Source organism: Tamandua tetradactyla, chromosome 1, assembly GCF_023851605.1.
Source record: "Tamandua tetradactyla isolate mTamTet1 chromosome 1, mTamTet1.pri, whole genome shotgun sequence".
Taxonomy (NCBI): Eukaryota; Metazoa; Chordata; class Mammalia; order Pilosa; family Myrmecophagidae; genus Tamandua; species Tamandua tetradactyla.
Window position 1 is genome coordinate 81,447,045 of NC_135327.1, and position 17,472 is coordinate 81,464,516.

The 17,472-nt window shown below is 38.5% G+C and overlaps 1 protein-coding gene across 2 annotated transcripts in view; it reads right to left on the reverse strand.

Annotated features, from left to right (window-relative positions):
• SUGCT (succinyl-CoA:glutarate-CoA transferase) overlaps nucleotides 1–17,472 on the reverse strand; it is an 878,065-nt gene that overhangs the window by 298,489 nt on the left and 562,104 nt on the right. The window lies entirely within an intron of this gene.

Consider the following 17,472-nt stretch of genomic DNA (forward strand, 5'->3'; position numbering starts at 1 on the left):
TGTGTAAAAATATATAACACAAGTGTGATATCATTTAGCTACCAATCTGTCAAGGGAAGAAATTGAAAAAAATTATACCAAATGGCAAAAAAAAAAAAAAGAAGGAAAAAAACAGTTATGCTCTGTCTTAATTTTGTGAAATAATTAGATTGGTCATCTTCTATTGGCCATAATGTTTCTAGAAATATTCTGGTCATAGCCTGTGACTCTTTGTTTACTTAAATACAGACGTTGGGACATTTTGCTGTTGCTATTCCACAGCTGTTACTTAAAAAAAACCAAAAAAAAACCACTTTTCGCTATCTCATATTTGCATTTGCACATTCGTATATTGAGTACCACTACCAGGAAGAAGACTTTTTTCCTATGGTTTTGTAAATAAGCAAAACAAAATAACTCCTTTTTCTCTACTGCACATTTTCCAGGATGCACAGCCTACAACTGTTGTTTTGTTCCCTTACTAATTCCGAGGCTTGCTAATCTGTGCACCCTATGGAGCAAAAATATGCATTATATTTCCTTCAGTCATGCCTCTTCTAAGGGCAAGTATTTGATTTTCTACTCTTCTAATGCAGAAGTTTCCAAACTCTCAGTCCAAAGAGTAGAGCTTGTCCATGATGAATTTTTCATCAGTCTATTGCAAAATGAACAAGACACCAATATAGTGAATTGTTCACAAAGTAATTCTATTCAATTTAAAAGACTCATATATTCTGAGAGTATACCTGCTCCCAGTTTTTGCCATTATTCATCTGTTTTGAAAAGCACTTAGCAGTATTCCTTTGATGAAGGAGGGAAAGATATGTCCTTTATCCTTCCCAAGCAAAAAAAAATATTGTCAATCTTATGCTAATTCTATAGTTTCTATTCTGCTTGTTTGTGTGTGGCCTTTTTAAAGCTAGTATGAGACCATGAGAATGTAAGTCACAGACCTCCTACTCCAGGCACCCTAACTGACAAGGGCCCCAGTTGCTGTGCTCTGAAATCCACAGCCATGTTGTACCATGGCCACTCTCCCCATAGCTACTTCCAGCCAATGCATGAGGGCTGCAGGACACACCTCTGACAGCTGACTTTGGCTTGCAGACTCCCCCATACCCTTGCCAAACATTCCTTAGACTGCTCAGCAGTCTGGAATGCTTCCACCCAAACTTCCCCACTTCTCTCCTTTACTCAAACTTGCACTGTGCTCTGCCAGCTCTTCCAAATTTAACCAGCTCCCTGCCCATTTTCTCTGACAGGTGTTTTCTCCCAGTAGAATCTCTGAAGTTCAACCCTACCTTGGCATCTGCTTTTCTCAGTGCTCAGCTATAAACCTGGCAGGAGATACCTAAACGTTCCCACCAATGCCCTAATAACATTTCTCAAACCCTACTAGGAGGTCTGGCTGGGCCCCACCCAAGAGATTTTGATTCTGAATTTGAATTTCTATGTCTAAGAACTTCCCGGGTGATTCTGCTGCTGCTGACCTGGGACCACCTATCTGACTTTCCCTCTCCTTGACCTCAGGACAAAAGGATGAAAAGGGATCTCATCAATACTCACCAATCACATCTGCCAGGCTTCTAAAAATATGGTTTTCAAACTGTGTCCTGGGGAAATCTGATGAGAGTTTCTGCTATAGGAGGAAAGGTGATGCTTAGAAGGTAAGGGTCCAGCTCTTCTCCACTTTAACTATAGAAATCTGCGATTATCAGTTTTATATTTTGACATCTCTGTTCATAAAAGAGCTCTAACGATGAGAAGAAAATATTTGAAAACAATTTCTTTAACAGTCTTCAGCCAAGCCTCTGCCTCTAAGATCAACGACAGTGCTGGCGACCCCTTGCGGCCTTCCCTGGCCACCCAGGTTCCACTGACAGATAGCTACACATTCCACAGCCTTGGGTCATGGTCTCACTCTGACTTTCATCCATGTAGGTCTGCAATAACACTCAGTTCTCCAGGAGGCTTCTGATCTCCTTGAGTCACATGGGTTCTGCCTCTCAGCCCACTGGAGGGACTTTTTATCCTTTTGCTGAAATGAAATAGCTTCTAAGCAAACTATATCTAAGAAGCCTTTCCCAGAGGAAAAGACCCCTTTCTCTATCTTCTTCCTCTATTGCCTTTTAAACACCTGCTTTCCCCCTCTTCTTTGACATCTGCAAGGCAAAAGGCGAAATAGGCAGAGTTATTAACCCAGAGCTGCAAAGCTGTGACTATCATCCAACCTTTAGGCTGTTGCTGTACCAGCTGATTATACCACTTTTAATTCTTTGAAACCCATTTCTGTGCTGCCACTACAGCTGGGTTGTTCAAAAAGCTGAATATAAAAAGTGAAATAAATTGAGAGGCTTATCTTTCTCTTTATAAAATACAAGGACGCGGTTTACTATTCCATACTAATTGATAAATGTCAAACATGAGCAATAGTGAATTTTAAGACTGATTAGTCACAGCTCAGCAATACTATTTAATTTTCATAACATGAGAGGCAGATTATATAAGACTTATAACTATTCAAGTATCAGTGATTCAATTTGAGGATAACCTAGGAAATTTATAATTTCTCTTCCTCTTTTACCGGTCTGTCTATGGCCATTTAAGGAACCGATAAAGCTTCTGTAAGTAAAAGGTGAAAAAAGAAGCGCTAACATTTATTTTCACTATTTATGAGAAGTTCTGAAAAAGAATTTAGTGGAAGGAAGCAACTAAACAACTTCCACACTTCAAATCAACTAGTAATTTGTCATCCTCTCTTCATTATTCTAAAATATTAAGAACTATCTTCTAGTGATTAGAATACTGAACTTATTCCTAGTAAAAGTACTAGTGGTAAGAAATTAAATCAGACAAGTTATAAATAGAAACAAAAGCAACAATAATGGATTTCAGAGTCTTAGTCCCCTTTTTTAAAAAGCAGAACAATTTAAACTTTTTTTTTTTTATGTTGGAGGTGGGAAGGATTGCTTGTGTATATACGAGGTAGGTAATCCAAAGAATATACCTCAATACTTTCAAAACATCACCCAGTACTGCCTCCAACCCCACTTATATTTTGTTGAAGTATATTGAAGAATGCGCTCAGTGAGATAAGAACGGATGTGATGGGGGAAAATTTTGAACTGTGTGTGATTCAAAGGGTTGATTCTGAATCTCAGGTTCAGCCACTCAGTAGAACCTGGGTAAGCTATGTACTCTCTGTATCTTCACATCAGATATGGAAATTTAACCCCCCAGGATGATAGTGAGGATTTAGTGGGATAATGTCTATAGGAGCAACTCCTGTGGTTCTTGGTAATACTAAGTGTTCAATTAATGCTGGCTAATTGAAGATAGAGAGCTGATTCAGAAACAATCTGTCAGCAGCTCGAACTAAGAGAACCCCTTTCAAAATGGCATACGTGTTTAGAAAAAAAATTAAAAATAAAGATTAAAATAATTTTGAGTTATAGAAAGGTTTGTTCTATCCTATTGAGAGAGAGAAAAAAAGAAAGGAAGAATGAACAAATGCATGAAGGAAGACAGAAGGAAGGGAAGAAAGAAATGAAGGGAGGAAGGAGGGATAAAAGGAAGGGAGGAATGAAGGGGGGGTGGAAGGAAGAAAGGAAGGAAGGGGGAGAAGGGAAGGAGAGGAAAAAGGAGGTGAGGAAAGAAGGAAGGGAGTAATGACATAAAAAGACTATGAGTAAAAAGAGCTCATAGTAGTATACAGGAAAGGTTGCTAGAGTGCATAGAAAGGACAAACTGCCAGGGATGGGGGGAGGTGACTACTGATTACCTAGGGAAGGTCTTCCTTTGTGCAGAGACTCACAGAGGACTTTAGTCTCAGGTGTAAGTGCAAGCTCATCAGACAGATGTGACATTGTGGGGAGGGGAGCGAGGAACTTACGAGACAGACAAAATAGTATGTGCAAAGCACATATAATTTCGTAAATTCACCATAAAGAACAAGAAAAAGAAACACTGCAGGCAAACAAAACTAGTCCATTTATAACTGTTGATATCAACTAGAGAGAAATGGGGAAAGTTCACATGTACAAAGCTTTCAAATCAGGTGCTCACACGGAGTTCAATGAAAGTTCAAACTATGGTTGAAGCCTGGTGCTCCCAGATACGACCTCCATGACCTTGGGTAGGTCTGTTCAGTACTCTCAGCCTCAGCTTTCTCAACCATAAAAACTTGCGGTTGGCTCAGCAGAATATTAGAGTATGCTTCATCTCTATATTCTCTAGGACACAATGAAAAGCAAAGCTCCACTTCTATCTGCCTATTAATAATCAGATCAGTTAAGTATCTTGCTCTTAGTAAAAATTTTATGTGTGTGTGTGTGTATATATATATATATATATCCATGTATATTTTTCACAGCTTATTACTTTAGGGAAAAATAGACTGGATTAAGTCACACCTGGTTAAGGTGGAAGGGGGAGGGAGAGAGGGAAAGGAAAAGGAATTTGAAATGTCTGCAGAGCTCATTAGTGCCCTGATACCAAATGATTCAAGAATATCTTTGGCTTTGATTCAAACAGTTGTTCTGTTCTGAGGAGCATGACGACAATCTAAAGATCCACAGCTGGACTCTGGAAACTCTTGTCTGAGTCTTCTGTTATAAAAGTAACAGATTTGCTGTAGAGGTTGTATGACACAGGATGATTTCAGAATGAATCCTGTCAAAGCCAGGGGCCCAGAGGAACTGCTTTATGCAGTTAGGGTAGAAGTTGTGATTTGTTTTTAAGTTGCTCTGGTATTAAGAAAGCCTGAGCAAGCAGTTTGAGAGGTCATGGCTCAAGCTGAAACAAAAAGTCTCACACATTGTGATGGGATGCATTTGTGTTACTCCAGCCTCTTCCCTCACTCCCAGAGCTTCTTGGCCCACTCTCCAGACAATGCAGAGGATACATCCTTTCATCAAGGTGACTCACTTACACACTTTGCTTATATCCTCTGTTCTCTCATCCTGTGGAACTATGATGCTGTGATTGATGCTACCAATGACACCATTTGATTTGGAAATATAGAGACATGCAAGGTCTTTCTCAGACACACCCTTCGTTCTTCATTAATCTCCACATCATCAAATCTAAAGCCTGCAGGGACCTCTCACATCATCAGTTTAGCTGATTATTCTTAAGGAAAAGTTAATACTTTAAACACCACAGTAATATGACCAGAATAAAACCATAAATTTCTTTATGGAGCATTACGGTACTCTTCCAAGGGCATTAAGGTTTTCCCCCAGATGCCTTGCCCCCTCCCCCATCCCATTGCTCTTTAAACTAAAGATAATTCCCACTAAGGGAATCCAAGATTCATTCAATAAATGATTTCCACTACTTCCTCAGTATCTTCAATGACCATTTTATCCAAATGGTACCTGCCATCCTCTCAAGGCTTCCCACCCCAGCTCGTCATCTTTCCTTCCTGACCCCCATAAAGCTCTCTGGAATCATCTGACCATAATGAGTGGACCTGAGCCATCTGAGAACCAGTGAATGGCAAATTCTCAGCATGAATTTATCTCTTTTTATATATAGACTATAAGTCCTAAGGAATTTCTTCATTGGGGAGGCAAAAGAAATATTGTCCCTGGTTCCAAACCAATAAATTTTCTTTTATTCCCCCCTGAATTTTCATAGGCAATTTTCTACACTAAAATTTGCATGCATGGTGTAAATTTTCAGGAGCTTTCCTCCTGGAAAGCCAATTTCTCATGCACCTTCCAACAAGCCCTGACCACATCCTGACCAAAGCTAAGCACTGTGTAATGCTAAGCAGACCTGGGTCTACAGGAAATAAGATGACACTTTCAGGACTGCTGTCAACACTCATCTGGCACCTGGCCTTCCATTTGTACCTTCCCTGCAATTAGCCAGGAGTGAGGTTTAGAGGTAGGTGGACAGCTTCTGACCCCTAAAGCAAAGGAGAAAAGTCACTTGATTGCTATTTTGCAAATACTTTGCCAAGTTTGACCATTGCCCGAAACTATTTCATTCCTATAAGTGTTGCTTACATAACCCTTTTCTCCTGAGATACTTGAGCGCCATTTTTACACATTCCTACATAATCCCAGAGAATTCTAGAATACCACATATTCATACTTTACTTTTGAGAAACTCATGTCTATAAAAGCATTTCTGAGGGCAGAAAAGTATTTGGGTATAATTCCTGATATATTTAGCAAAGTCAGATGCAAGACAAAAGATTGTATTCATTTACATATTTATTCAATGAACATTTTTCTTGAGCATCTATTCTTTTCAAAATAGTGTGGTAAATGCAGCAGTTGGTATGAAGATAGAAGAGACAGTTTCTCCCCTCACCGAATTAACAGTTGCGCATCCATGCACACATGCATACAGAAAGTTTAGATTCTAGTATTTTGGAATAGGAATATATTTGCACGCATTTCCGAAGTATGGAAATCATTAGAAATGGGATCCAAGACTATAATTTTCACTTGAGATCACATTGTCTCATAATTTTCTCATAATGCATTACATAGTCAGAGGGAGAAAAATTTAATAAAATAGATTTATAATTAAATACTTATTCTCACCTAGACAGTGATTCTCAAAACTTTAATTTTTATTTTATCATAATTAATATTAAAGCACTGGGGGTGTTATTATTTAAAAAGCAGTTAACACCTCCAGATAATTGAAAATGGGACAACTTAAACTATGCAAAACAAAAACAAAATGCAATTAATTTTCAAAGGCCTTTTATAGAGCCATTGTAGGTCAAATGAGAGACTGAAAGGGCATAAGGGCATTCATGAAGTGTTCTGAGCATTAACCTGCTTTTATAGTTGAGGAAACTGAGGCCCAAAAGGAAAATGGTGCATTCCTAAAAGCTTCTGGATTTTGCTCAGGGGAGATGCTCCCTGTACTTTACTCTGGCTTGCTCAATCTGACTTCAGGCATAATTCTAATTAGTTTGGTTATCTGAGTCTCCAACCCAAAGGAGATCAGAGAAAGCAAATTAGCCATAATAAAAGCTGCAAAGTCAAAGAATTAATAGTGAAGGAAATTGGGGTAAACAACATTGAAAACATCACAAAATAAGTACATCACCCTCATCACAAAATGTACAGAAGTCTGGTGACATTTAATATATCGGCAGTAGCTCTAGATGCATGAATAGCCCATTAAGGTTTAACTGCATTTCAGGCTACCCTGCTTCATTCTCCACCTCCCTCCCTAAGTTCTATCCACATGGTTCCGTCAGCTCTGCACATTTGCCTAGTTCTTTCCCACCCCAAGGGTTTGCTCATACAGTTACCCCACTTGGAACTCTTTTCTTCCCATTCTTCACCGGATGAGCTCCTTTTTATTTAATACTCAGCTCATGCAGTAACTGGTTATTGGATGGACCCTAAGTAAATATGCATTGAATACATAAGGGAATGACTAAATATCCATAATGATGATCTTGTATCCTTCAGAAAAGGTTATTTTTAGCATATTCTAACTAAAAATCAAAGAATAAAATATATGTAATTTGTCCACCATTTTATACATTTCTGTCACAACTTACCTAGGAAAATTCCTATTTTCTAGAATGTAATGCAATCACTGCAGAGCTATTTCCCGAATACAGTACTTTCTCTTGAAACCCACATTTCCCTTCTGACGCAAACAAGGTTTTATAACAATGTGACTTTTGTGGAGGCAAAACACAAATCATCAACCTGGATACCACACTTCATATTCTGACGGGTGAATAACTGGCATAAATTTCTGCCTATCATCTTTTCCAACTTATTGAATTGAAATAAAGTAGAAACCTCATCCAGGTCAGGATTGGAGATTTAATAAGATTAAAAGTTTTTTATGTTTAGGATAGATCACAGATCAAAGGGACAGGTGGTCCTATTGTTTGATAAAATGTAAATCTCAACTACCAATGACTTAATTCAAAGGTCACTTTTTACGATCCTTTGACACTCAGATGATAGAAATTCTCAAGGTCACACAGCTAGTTAAGCAGCAGGAACAAGGATTCAATCCCACATCTTTCAGAATTATGCTACTTTCTTGCCCTCCACTATTGTGATAGATGCCCCTCATTCTCACTGAGTAAGTCATTAAATGTTTTTTGATTAAAGGAAGATATTTCCATTTCATAAAATATAAATTAATCTTTATAAACGTATGCAAAATATTCCCAAATATTCCCTCAATCACTGCAGAGCTATTTCCCGAATACAGTACTTTCTCTTGAAACCCACATTTCCCTTCTGACGCAAACAAGGTTTTATAACAATGTGACTTTTGTGGAGGCAAAACACAAATCATCAACCTGGATACCACACTTCATATTCTGACGGGTGAATAACTGGCATAAATTTCTGCCTATCATCTTTTCCAACTTATTGAATTGAAATAAAGTAGAAACCTCATCCAGGTCAGGATTGGAGATTTAATAAGATTAAAAGTTTTTTATGTTTAGGATAGATCACAGATCAAAGGGACAGGTGGTCCTATTGTTTGATAAAATGTAAATCTCAACTACCAATGACTTAATTCAAAGGTCACTTTTTACGATCCTTTGACACTCAGATGATAGAAATTCAAGCCCACATTTGTATCTTCTCAATGATCTGTCAATCTAAGTTGCTCAGTTCACAAGTCTAAAGACGATTCCTCTCTGCCCAGCTGTGCCAAGTCAACCTGGAATGGGAAACATTGAGTTCTGACACCCTTAAGAGCTACCAAGATTTTATGATGGAAATGAAGCTGACAGTTCTGTCAAGGATGTGAGAAGCAGAATCAGATCCAGCTCACTCCTGCAGAGATGTGCTGGCTCCACAAAGCTGAAGATAATAAAAGCAAATTTTGTTGGTAAAATGAGCAGATATAACTCATAGACACATGGGAAGAGATATTGAGTCAGAGAAGATGGCATTTCACATATCACTGATGGGGTGAACAATGCTTTTGCCAAAGGTTCAGCAACCACTGGAGGAGAAGAGGCTTAAGTAGCTCCTTCAGAATCTGTAGCTCCTTAGAATTTAAAATGCCTTCTCCCTGCCTAAATCTCCTCTCCCTTATATGGTACTTTAGATAATGGAATTACAGGCCTTTGTCCAGCATATGTCCTGCAATAAAGCTCTAATGATTCAAAGTCTCATTCTTCACATAAATTAAGCACTTGAATTATTTTTGTCATCATGGGCCAATACACATATTATCTACACTCTTTGAAATAACCCTAGCTAGGTATTATCATCTCTGTTTCACAGATGAGAAAACCGAGGTTCAAAGCCAAGAATTAACTTTCTCAAGGTCACACAGCTAGTTAAGCAGCAGGAACAAGGATTCAATCCCACATCTTTCAGAATTATGCTACTTTCTTGCCCTCCACTATTGTGATAGATGCCCCTCATTCTCACTGAGTAAGTCATTAAATGTTTTTTGATTAAAGGAAGATATTTCCATTTCATAAAATATAAATTAATCTTTATAAATGTATGCAAAATATTCCCATAATCTTGACTTCAGTATGTATAACTTTGCATGAGAATATGTCCTGGGTTTCCCAAGTGCCCTAACATCTCTACGACATCATTTTCCAGCCAGATGTCTGGACAAGCCAAGCCTTGTGGTGACACTCCACAAAGGAGACACAGATGGCTGCTTCCTGGACCTAAGTGGGTTTGGAAGCTCTGTCTCAGGAAGGCAGTAAACCTCTGGCAGTGGAGGAGCAAATTGTCTTTAGAGCTGCTTCTGCAGCAATCACTGAAAGAGATTTTCATTTTCTATATGTTTTGTTCAAGAAAGATATTTTACGGAAGGAGAGAATCCATTAAAAGAACCTTATGAGTCTCATATTTTTGCTTTGTCTCCTGTCCTTGCAGTGTAATATATCCAGAAAGCAGATAAATTATCCAATTGATTTTATAGGTTATGTTTACTGTGCCTGGGAATGGTGAATTTAAAAATTAAGAAACGTGGTCCAACAACAAAAAATATCCATATGTCTAACTTTCCCCTGAATCAAATACTGGTTTGTCCACTATAGCCACAGAGATATGGTTTTTCTGCCTGGTGAAATAAAAGAAATACAGAATTTAAATCCTTACTTTGCCACTTATCTTTTCTCAGAAACTATGTTGTCATTTGCAAAGTGGAGATAAAATACCTATTTCAGAAAATTAGATTGAGGATAACAAAATCCACTAAGCCTTATATTACCCAGTGTCTTTTTATACCATGAAAGGGATTCCACTGAACAGCAATGGTCTCTGTAGCTTAAAAAAAAGTTCTAGTGCGGCAGACTTCAAAATTTCTTTTGTTATTTTAAATTTGGACCATGTCTTCCCCCCTCAGGAATTACCTAGGTTGAGAGCCTGGTCTAAAAAATACATAAAATTTGGAGAAGGCTACTGGCAGCTGTGATGGCCACTGTGCTCCAGTACCAGGTGAAAAGCAGACCTAGGGATGTGACAGAATGTTAGCCAAAAAGGAAGAACCTGTGAGAATGACTTTGAAAGCAAAACAGACTTACGGTGGATTAGTGTCTCCTGAGTCACTTCCTTGAGGGCCCTCACCTTAAGGTCAGTTGGACAAAAGGCCCAAGGACAGGAAGGAGGAAGTATGATGCTCATATTTAAATGCCCAGAGTGCAGAAGGAAAACCTATTCATGTTGCATTAACATTTTCAGTAACTTTTCAGATGATATCTCGGTATATAATGATTACAGTGTGGTTAGGAAATGAGCAGTAATGAACAGTGTTGAATCATTTTATCTTCTAAGGAAAAAAGTCAAGAACAAAGTCTAATGATTATCCTTAGCAAGTAAAATATTGCAGACCACAAAATGGCTTGCCATTCTAATCCATTTCAAGCATAAACAAAACATACTTGCATGCACACACACACACACACACACACACACCCCTATACGGAAATCATAGTAGAAAACTGAAAGAGTTAATTTAGGCCTTGGAAAAACCCATCTTAAGCACTGGTTCAAACGCTCTTAAATAGCAGAAAAATCAATACACTTTTATCAGACTTCAGTGTTTATAGAAGCAATACAAAACAGGATTTTGTTAAATGTATATATTACGCCAGATCAAACTGTAAGTTAAAACATCTGTGTCCAAGTTAATCTCAGATACACCATGGAGATTATTTGAATTGTGTGTTTCCTTTTGTGACCTTTTTAGATGTGGCTTTGTGGGGGCCAGGAGGGGGAATAATTTTCTTAAGCTTTTAGTTGCCTGCAACGGTGCCAACAGTTGAACATAATGGCAACATTTTTTTTTAAGTTACCCAGATGAATAACAAAAAAAGAAAGAAAACCCCTTTAGTAATTTCATAATAGTGCTGTATAGGGAATCTTAAAAAATAAATTATAGACACATAAATATAAGTATGTGGATCTAAGATTGCTATAGGCTATCCATGACATAAAATTTCTAATTAAAACCACTTTTATGAGCAATAATCACATTCTGAAAAAGCATACACAACTTGCTAGTGAATTATACCACTTCCCCGATGAAACGAACCTTAAAACATAAGCAAATATAATGTCCTTGGTTTACCAGGCACTGATGTTTTTAACACAATAAAGGTTTTAAAAGTCTTATGGAAAGTCCTTGCTTCTTGTTTGTAGGAGACAAGAAAACAAGAACTGAAGTTGATGGAAGCTTTCTTTTTTTAGATCTGTTTTTAAGGGATCAGACATCTGTAAATCAAATCCATTTTGATTGAAACAATAAATTTGATTCAATTCTGAAATTTCATTTCAAAAGTGTAAGAGAGAAATTCATGGGACCCCTCAAAGTAAATGACAAGCCTGGTCTCTGAAATATGTCAGGAACACATTAACACCATGTAAAAATAACAGCAGAGCCAAACCAAGTCACAACGGCCAAATGTCCCGAAAACAGGGCTTGAGAAAGGAGCTTATGGATCTAATAATAGTTGTATCTTCGATAAGCAACTGGGGCTTCTTTTGATTGAATCCCCTTAACAAATAATATAGGTGTGGTAATGCTATTTCCTCTTTTTTTATTTTTTTATATGCTAGGCAAGAGACATGAACCCCAGATTTAGATGACTGCATTAGATATGCTCCATGTGGAGGAAAGTCATTCATCAATCTACATTCTTTGAATACACATTATGGCCAGGCACGTTCTATGTGCTAGGAATATAACTATGACCAAAGCAAAACACTTGCCTTTATGGAGCTTATGTTCTAGTGGCTTGGGATGGCCACAACAAAAAACAAATATATAACATGTCACATGTTGACAGGCACTATGAAGAAAATGGAGCAAGGAAAGAGTACAGAGAATAAAGGAGAAGTGCCATTTTAAATAGGGTCATCAGGGAAAGCTCTCAAAGAGGTGATATCTGAGCAGAGCCCTGAATAAAATGAGGAAATGAGCCCCATGGACAGCTGCAGAAAGTACTCCATATAGACGGTATGAAAAATATAAGAATCCTGAAGCATTAGCTTGCTTAGTGAGCTAGAGGAACATCAAAGGGGATCAGCAGGACCAGGGCAGAGGGAGAAGTTGGACAGAGGTAGGAAATCAGAGAGGAAACAAGGGCCAAATCATATATGCCCTAGGAATTCCTGCTGACTGTGATGGGAAGCCATTTTGGAGGGTTTGAACAGGAGAGGGGCAGGATCTTCATAGAGTCCAAAGAAAAGGACAGGTCAAATCAGCTTCCAACCAAACGAGAACGTGAAACTTAAAGTCGTACCTAGCATGCAACTGATGCTCAATAAATATCTGTTGAAGGTAAGAGGGAATGAATATAAGTTATGATGGTGATAGCCTAGACCCCCAAATAACATATCCACCATTAGATCTTTATTTCTCTAATTAAAACCATGTTCTCTTTTGCATTGTAGAACATGTCTGCGAAGGATACCACATTTAGCCACTTTGCCACCAACGTGTTTCATTACTTAGTTGATGAATAAATTCTGCCCCATGTGAATTTAGGTGGAAAGCAGGTTTCACAAGTGTCTTGGAAAAGAGTTTTAGGAGGTAAGAGCTGTATATTTGATTCTTAAGAGCAGAATTGAGGAAATGCTGCCAAACAAGGAAATGGGAAGCTGACAGTGGTGAATTCTGCCTATTTCTCACCTGTCCAAAGACCCATCTTGGTTATGATACTTGCCACATCTATGACATATTTCCAGTGCCAAAGTGACTTCTCTTCAGAACCTAGTTTTTTTCTTGGGTTTGGTTATCAGTCTAGAATTATCATCATTCCTGGGGTATAGGAAATTGAATCTGGTTCTATTTATGAAAGAACATAGTTGATAAATGCTTTTTACCTAGACCAGAGTAATATTGGACCAATGTAGGTTGGAAAATTATCATCATTCTAAATATACAAAATTGGTGCCCTGGCCATATAAAAAACTACATCTCTCAGAGTACCGAGTTCACTAGCAGAAAGGAAAATTGGCCATTAGGGAGATCTGATTCCTTCTACCCTTAGGCACAGGCAGTGAGACCTTGTCCATCAGATGGGAAGGTATATTGACAAGTGTCATTGACCTAGGGCTTAGTAATATTAAGCCCCTTTTAGGTTATGCAATATCTTCATTCTCAAGATAGTAAGTAGTGGTCTAAATGAATGGACATACCTCTAGCAGGAAAATAATTTGAGGTCCCGATTCATGGCTTAAGGCAAGTAAACAGAATAAACTGAAATGAATTCCTAAAGCTTTCCTCCCTTTCCCCTATCATACATAAGTAGATGTTCTTTTATTTAGTAACTTTTGTCTGATTATAAAAGTTACCAAGGCTTATTGTTTGAGACTTTGTGCATTTTTAATAAGTTACCTATAACTCAAACAACACAGAGAGAAAAAATATTAACACTCTCATATGTTTCCTTTGATTGTTTTATTCTCTGCACATACATATCCACGTATTTATGTATTCATTCTTCTATTCCTTGCCTTGCTCTACAAAGGACTTGGAGTGACCATTCTAACATTCGGACATTTGTTAATGCTTTTAAATGCCATTCATAAAACAGAGTAGGACCCATGTCTTATAGGCAAAACTTCTGATTGATGACATTATACTGGGCCTGAGTTCAAGGAATTTCTTTATAAAAATCTGTGGAATAGATTACCATACAGACAAATGGACTATTAACATGCCCTACTTTCTACATCAATTCACTAACTCAAGGGCCAGAAAACTACAGCTCTGGGATCAAATCCAGCGTCACTTGTTTTTGTAAATAAACACTTATTAGAACACAGCCACACCCATTTGTTTTTATATTACCTATGGCTGCTTTTGCACTCCAAGGGCAGAGTTCAGTGGCTGGGCTATAAAGCCTAAAATATTTGCTATATGGCTGCCCTTTCCTAAAAAAGTTTGCTGATCCCTGCCTTAACTCATGGAAGATATATACCATGTATCCAACCAAATACCATCCTTTATCTTTTCCCTCCTTTATCTTGGCTTGGTTAGGTTTCAAATTGTCATATTAGGAGTTTCCAAACCCATGTGTTCACATTAAAGTGCTGTGGGATAAGAGACACAGTAGGTACAAGTAACCTAATGGAAACTGTTCTGATTTAAGCAATATGCTAGAAGAGCTCTCAAGTATATCCAGGGTCCTGCTGTGAATTCTCAAGGACTGATACCTTCATGTTTGTCTCCTCGGCATCCCTGAGGGACCACCATTTATTGGCTCTATCTGCCAGCAACTGTCTACAATTTGCTTTTTGGATCATGTTCTAAAGTAATTGCCTGTTCTTTCATTATCAAAATTGATTCTATAGAGGAAGCTCTGCTTTTGCTTAGAATGTAGAAAGCTAAAAGAGGACCCCACCCTAACAATGAAAAAAAGTCAAATAATCAACAAAAGACTGACTTTTCTAGAACATACGGTAGAGTTGACATAGAAAGACAACCAGGTGAATGAAACCCCAAAGATCCACAAGCCCCACTGAGGAGAGACAGACACCTGAACTATTTCCCCTTTGGTAAAGCATGGGAAGAGGCATCTGCCATAAAAGCTAGCAGAAAGACAATTTCATTTGAAATTTTAACATATCTTAGCATCCAGGATGGGGCAGCATGGCAATTTAAAATAAATGGAAGCCAGGACCCAGAAGGAGTCTGTACTCACCCACAAGCTCTACTCCCTGGTCACCCTAGGCCCATGAAAAAGAAAGTCCCAGGATAGGAGACAGGAGACAGCCCCCTTAGGAGATATGCATGCCATAGTGATCTGTAATGCTGGGGACAGGCCTACACTGGCTCACCTCCCTGAACTCCCTTCTGAGGAATGAAAAGTCAATCAACTAGGAGAGAAGCAGGAAACCCTCCAGCTATCTGGACCAGGCAAAGATTCACACTTGGGGCAATATGTCCTGGGGCAATTCAACACACCCAAGCAGATTTCACTTTGTTCCTCTCGAAACCTCTAAGGCATTCTCTAATTTAGCTACATTTCCTATATGCACACACACCGCACACCACAAACTTCAGAGTTCATCATGACGCCTTCTCTCTGACTCCTCGTTCCTTATAGTGCAATTGGTTTTTCTTCCTAAATACCCCTCAGGTCTAAAAGGGAAGCTTTTTAATTTCCACTGCCACTATTTCATTCAGATCCTCACTAGCCTTTCTGAGACTATTAAAACTGCTTCCTAATTAATACCTGTCAGTCTTTCCACGTTCCCCTCAGGCCGCATTGATCAATCTCTGCCCCTTCTTAAAATTCTTCAGTCTCTCCAGATTTTCCAAGATGAGATCCTAACTCCTCAGCCTGGCAGGAAGCACCCCCATCTACCTTTGCAAAGACATTCTCTGCCCGGGCCATTGTGAATGAGTGGCCAGATTGAAGGAATTGCCATCCTGCAAACATCCCTTAGCTTATTAAAACTCAGGGTCATATGCTCATCCTAGAATATCCTTTCTTGCCTTTTATATCTGGTATGCTTGCATTGGCCATTAAGTCTCAGCTTAACTATCTCATCTGTGAAATCTTCCCTGAGCCCTATTGTGACACACACACACACACACACACACACACACACACACACACACACACCTTTAAACATGCCTCTATAATGGCATATTTGGTATAGAATTATAATTATTTTGTTTATAAGCTTATCTCCCCTGCTAGGCTGTGATGCTCTCCCGGTAAGACTATTGAAGCTGCTATGTCCTATTCCTATTTGTAACTTCTGCCCCAAATATAATGCTTGGCATATAATAGATGTTTAATATGTTAGTTGACTAAAAAAAGCATAGACATAACCTTTTTTCCACATCTCAGTCTCAATCAGTAGTTAAAATCATCTTCCTCTGTCTCTACTTATTAGTTTGACAGAAGTTGAAGGAATGGGAGCTGAAATTTCTTGTTCCATTTAGAGAAGGGAACACCTTGATGGGAGGCTTTTATAGGTGGGCTTTATCAGTCCTGCCTTTGGTGACGGTGGTTGTGCTTCATCACGGCATCATGGTCAGAATTCCGTAGCAAGCTGCTTTTACTTACCAAGTTAAAAAGGCTCATATCAAGGTCTTACCCACTTGTGAGTAATTTCTGAAGGATATACGTGCAGTGGGAGCATTCCTACTGAGCCCATACACTTGAAAGAAAGAACAATGTGGTGATACTCACCATTTATTTTCAAATGTTGCATATTTGTTTCAACAAATTTCAAAACATTTCCCAAGGGATTTTAAAGAAAGTCACCAAGTATGTTTAACAAAACAACATATGGAATGCTAATTTTGTTGTGATGCTATACTCTAATACAGCAAGAAACAGATTTTTCAAAAAATCAGCAGATTTGCAAACACTAATTAAGAAACTGAAAACTATCAAGGTCAATTTAAAAATCCATTTGAAAACAAATATTTCGAGTCTTGTTAGTTTTAGTAAGTTCTCACCAGGGATTCACTGCACATCAACAAACTTCTACCATGCAAGTTTCACAATGAAGGTAAATAAATAATGGTATACTTTCGATTTTCAATAGAAAGCCAAACAGTGGAGTTTGGAGGGTTTGGCAGAAATAACCAATTTGTCTCTATCAGTCTACTCTCTACTCAGGAATCTAAGGTCCTCTGGGTATAGGATTTCCACTTAACTTAAGATATATCACCCCTAAGAGACCTTCCAGGAGTTCTGTGCTTGCCATATGAAAGTCTGTTCTGATATTAACTCTGTGTGAGGATGATTCTCTGCATTGTGCGGAACAAGTAACCCCAAGAAATTAGTTTTACAAGTTACACTGAGTGACATCTTTTGCCCCATGACCATTCATTTTTCTGTTGCTCTGTTCATGGCCATTCATTGTCTGCAATGCCTTCCCCTCAAAAACTGGCAGAGGGGAGGGGTATTGTGTGTGTGTCGCTTTCCAAATGCTCAGATGATCAAACAATGGATGCAGAGCAAGCTCTCACTCACAGGGTCAACTTAGTTGTCTGCTCAGACCCACCACCTCTCAAGTCATAGCCATCCATTCC